Below are 5,159 nucleotides of genomic sequence, written 5' to 3' on the forward strand. Positions count from 1 at the left end.
TACCCCAGGAGCAACAGTGTCCCTAATTTGCTGGGAAGTGGCGGTGCGGTCCCCTACGGCACTGCGTAGGATCCTACGGTCTTGGCGTGCATCCGTGCGTCGCTGCGGTCCGGTCCCAGGTCGACGGGCACGTGCACCTTCCGCCGACCACTGGCGACAACATCGATGTACTGTGGAGACCTCACGCCCCACGTGTTGAGCAATTCGGCGGTACGTCCACCCGGCCTCCCGCATGCCCACTATACGCCCTCGCTCAAAGTCCGTCAACTGCACATACGGTTCACGTCCACGCTGTCGCGGCATGCTACCAGTGTTAAAGACTGCGATGGAGCTCCGTATGCCACGGCAAACTGGCTGACACTGACGGCGGCGGTGCACAAATGCTGCGCAGCTAGCGCCATTCGACGGCCAACACCGCGGTTCCTGGTGTGTCCGCTGTGCCGTGCGTGTGATCATTGCTTGTACAGCCCTCTCGCAGTGTCCGGAGCAAGTATGGTGGGTCTGACACTCCGGTGTCAATGTGTTCTTTTTTCCATTTCCAGGAGTGTATTTACTTCCGATGTATAATAATTTGGGGTCGGATCATTCTCCATGTCTTTCTGATATGCGCAACGGTTCATATGTGCATACTTTTTGCTCGTAGTAAGTAACTAACAGTTTATGAAGGTAGAAGTGACATTTTCCAAAAAAATGAGGAAGTACATCTAGAGGAAGGTGAGGCATGTAAAATTGTTGATGCAAAGCGATACAAGCGAAATCCAACTCTGTGCTGTTCCATGGTGCACTAAAATAAAACTAGTTACAAGAGGCCACGAAACAGTTACTTTCGTGTACAGTTATATTGATTTTTTATGTTGTATATTATCTAAATAAACTTCTTATGATACATGAGTAGAGAAATATTTCCAGTAACTGAATAACGCTTTAATTAATATTCTTTCATATTATGTTTCACTAGTCCAATGCACAAAGAGTATGGTGCTCATCTAGCATTAATTAATATTTTGTTATAGCCCTAAACAGCAAGTTTATGTAAACTGATTTGATAATATTCACTGAGCATAAATCACATTATTCTTAATACACAATATTCTGGACACAGAGCGATACAAGTGCGTAATGACTTTTATGAATTGTGATATGAAACTGATTATTTATATAACCTGTTATTCCAACATGCGAACAGAAAATTCTACATAGTGTTGTTATGTCTAATATACGCAAAAAATTTGAATTTCCGTTTTGAAATCTCAATATAACTCTTCAACATTGTGAACTTTAACTTCAGTTTTCTTAAAACTACAAGAAGTGTTCTTATACCCCTCTCTTTCCGACACTCTCATATACTACCCGTACAGCTCTGATGCTTACAGTCAACCCTTCAGTCACATTCACTTTAAAAATCAAGTGAGTTAATAATAAACGAATTATGATACGTCGCAATCACGTGTGGCTGTTTTTGGCTAAATTTTCTTAGAGAATTTCGTATCTTTCCTTCAGTTAATTTTTTAACCTATCTGAAATACCAAATTTCTTCTTCTTTTGCTTTGGAAATGTAGATAACTTTTCTTATGTTGAAAGGTGGAAGTCCACTTTCCATATAATTTTGTAGTTTTATAACACTGTGGTTTTATCAAATTTGGCTTAGTGGTTTTTCTCCGCCTGTATGGTCTCATACTTTTACGTGACAGAGAGAAAGATTACGATGGTACGGTATTACCAGCTATCCTATAAATGGGAGACTGCTGGATTAAATGAATGTGGGTGTTATTGCAGACGCATGAAACTGGGTGGATTCGGGTACACTTTCTTGTTTTAGGTTTGTGGCAGAAGCCTAGAAACAGCGTAAGAGTTTTAGCCACTGAGGCGGAGCGTCGGCCCATTGCCTTCGCTGATTTTCGTAATGGGCGCCTGTGCAGTCGACGCTCTTTTTTAGAGCCACGCGTGAGTGACACTTTCATTCAAATTACAGACGTTGAGCAGATGGAAAATTTTTGAGAAAGTGTAAATAGGCGTCGTCTGTGCTGTCTTCTGATTGGAAGAGACGTATAGTACCACGAAAGAATTCAAATGTTCAAATGTGTGTGAAATCTTATGGGACTTAACTGCTAAGATCATCAGTCCCTAAGCTTACACACTACTTAACCTAAATTATCCTAAGGACAAACACACACACCCATGCCCGAGGGAGGACTCGAACCTCCGCGGAGCCCAGCCGCATAGTCCATGACTGCAGCGACTCTTACCTCTCGGCTAATCACGCGCGGCCGAAAGAATTCGTTTTGCTAAATGGTCAGTTCACCCCCTCCAGGTTTTTAGGCCTCTTTGCTTGCAGCCGAGGCAGATTAGTTTTTAGGCAGAAGTTACTGGGTCACAGAAGAGTCGAGTCCCAGACGAGTTGCTGTACTGGTGAGTGTGATTTCTCGCATCTCTGCGCACTTAAGCGGTTGTTTTGGATGAGAATTACTTCAGAGATATCTAGTAGAGAACTTTATGTAACTTTAAAGTCTCTTGTTAGAGACACTATGGGGTTCTTGTGGGTGATAATTTTGCAATTATGCAACCAAATTCAGATGAGGGAGAGATTACTCTTTGCCCAGTCACGACCTACTTGCTGCATCGTGATTCTAATTACGTCCCATGATTCCTCTCCGCTGCAACGCGCATGCCAATTTTTTCGACTCAACATTTGAGAGAAAATGGCGACTGTTATAAGCGGCGATTAAGAATTTCCCATTTGAGGGCGCTGTTGCAGCGTATATTAAATGTGCCGCGAATGGGATGTGGGTGTACTCGTATAAGCACCGACGTGTAGTAATGTATCACGGTGGCATTTTTCGTGTCTATCCGACATGCGTGCCGTAAGTGCGGGAACGTGAACTATGGCGGCGTTATTACCAAATGCGTCCAAACAGGACCAACGTACTGTTATTCTTTTCTTGGTTACCGAAGGACAAACGTCGGTAGACATCCATCGGAGGATGAAGATTGTGATTGGGGCAGGAAACCACAGTTGTGGAATGGTACGCCGTGTTTCATGCTTGTCGCGATTCGACACAAGACGCTTGTCTATCTGGGAGGCCAACTTCATTTAAACCTGGTGTCTCTATTAGTGGGGAACAATACTGCGCAACGCTGGAGAAACTACGGCGTGCAGTTAAGGCGAAAAGTTCAGGTAAAATGTGACAAGGAGTGTTGCTTCTTCACGATAACGCACGTCCCCATGTTGCAATGGTCGTAACGCAGAAGTTATGCAACTCAAGTGGGAGAAACTCGAGCACCCGCCCTATAGTGCTAATCTCTCCCTATGCTATTATCACGCCTTTGATGCCTTAAAAAAAGCTTTGAAGGATCGACGATTCGCGTCGGACGAGGATGTGTAGCAGGCAGTGAAGGAGTACTTCAGGCAGCAGGATGCGGTGTTTTACCAAACGTGTATCTTCAATCTGGCGAGTCGGTTCGATGGTTACCTAAATGCTCACGGCGGTTATGCCTAATTTGCATCTCGCTTCTGGACTGTACGACTCTCGAACGGAAACTTTTAGATCGCGCGTTGTAACTTCGGTAATTCTGTGAATATCTGAGACCTTGCACGTGAATGTATGTGCGTCCAGGATGCATACCGTGACCCAGCCAATCATCTCTGAATAAAACTGATTAATACTGTTTATTGTTACGGAACCATAGTGTCTGTGTTTTACATGTGTTCCATGTTTAACGCCGTTCAAAAGTACGCTCCAGTTTGTAAATACAAGTCCTCTTAATTTCAATCTAATTCGTTATACTTTGAACCAGTGTGCATACCCCCAACGCCATCCTTTCTCCTGTGATGAATGACCTGATGTATAGTGTAGGGGAGATTTACTAGAAAGCATTTAGTGACATTAAATCCCTGATCGTTCAATCTGAAGTCCGGAAGTTAGATTTCCGTTGCGTCCTTTTTCCTTGGCATAAGAGCTAGGGCTACACCAATTAATATTTCTAGGTCTTCAAACGAATTGGCACTCATGGAAAGGTAGAGAATATTAACCACTCAACAGGAACCTCGTTGCTATGGAAAGGGCGAAAGATCATCCCACCGAAGAATTAACCACCAGTATTTAGGCGTTTTGAATAGTCAACGAACAGTTGGCGCATTTTAACACTAGAATTTAAATTTGTTGATAGAAAAGGGATGAAAACAGTTTACTTTTGGGTAGGCAATATTCACAAAAAAATGCATCTGACGTCAAACCATGTCCTGCTATAGCGTTTCATCGCCGCAATAATTCTGTTCGTCCTTATGTGTGTCAAAGTTCACCATTTTTGTATTCTAGTACAACTCGACTTAATGTATAAATTTATGATTTAGATGTAAGTGCATTATTTCACAAAACAGGGAGGAAGCGAAATAGGAAAAAGGAAGTACATGAAATCCATGTGTGATTTGTGGGGTAAATTTTCGGATTAAAATTCATACGGCGTCATACCTGCTTCAGTTCAGCAACAGCCAGAAGTACAAAAATGGCGAAGGTGCTTCTGTTCGTATGCAGCTCGATGGAAACAATCAATATTTGGGCATATGTTGCGTTCGTATTATATGCCGATATCGACACACACACCATTTATAAGACGTTCTACAACTTGCGATAATAGATCAAATTCACTGGGAATTATTATGCATGCCTGTGTGAGAGAGAGACTACATGGCTTCTTATCATTCTGAAGGTGGCAGGAGTAAAATACAGGGAGCGAAAGGCTATTTACAATTTGTACAGAAACCAGATGGCAGTTACAAGAGTCGAGGGGCATGAAAGGGGAGCAGTGGTTGGGAAGGGAGTGAGACAGGGTTGTAGCCTATCCCCGATGTTATTCAATCTGTATATTGAGCAAGCAGTAAAGCAAACAAAAGAAAAATTTGGAGTAGGAATTAAAATCCATGGAGAAGAAATAAAAACTTTGAGGTACGCCGATGACATTGTACTTGTGTCAGAGACAGCAAAGGACCTGCAAGAGCAGTTGAACGGAATGGACAGTGTCTTGAAAGGAAGATATAAGATGAACATCAACAAAATCAAAACGAGGATAATGGAATGTAGTCTAATTAAGTCGGGTGATGCGGAGGGAATTAGATTAGGAAATGAGACACTTAAAGTAGTAAAAGAGTTTTGCTATTTGGG

This window comes from Schistocerca piceifrons, chromosome 1, assembly GCF_021461385.2.
Source record: "Schistocerca piceifrons isolate TAMUIC-IGC-003096 chromosome 1, iqSchPice1.1, whole genome shotgun sequence".
NCBI lineage: Eukaryota > Metazoa > Arthropoda > Insecta > Orthoptera > Acrididae > Schistocerca > Schistocerca piceifrons.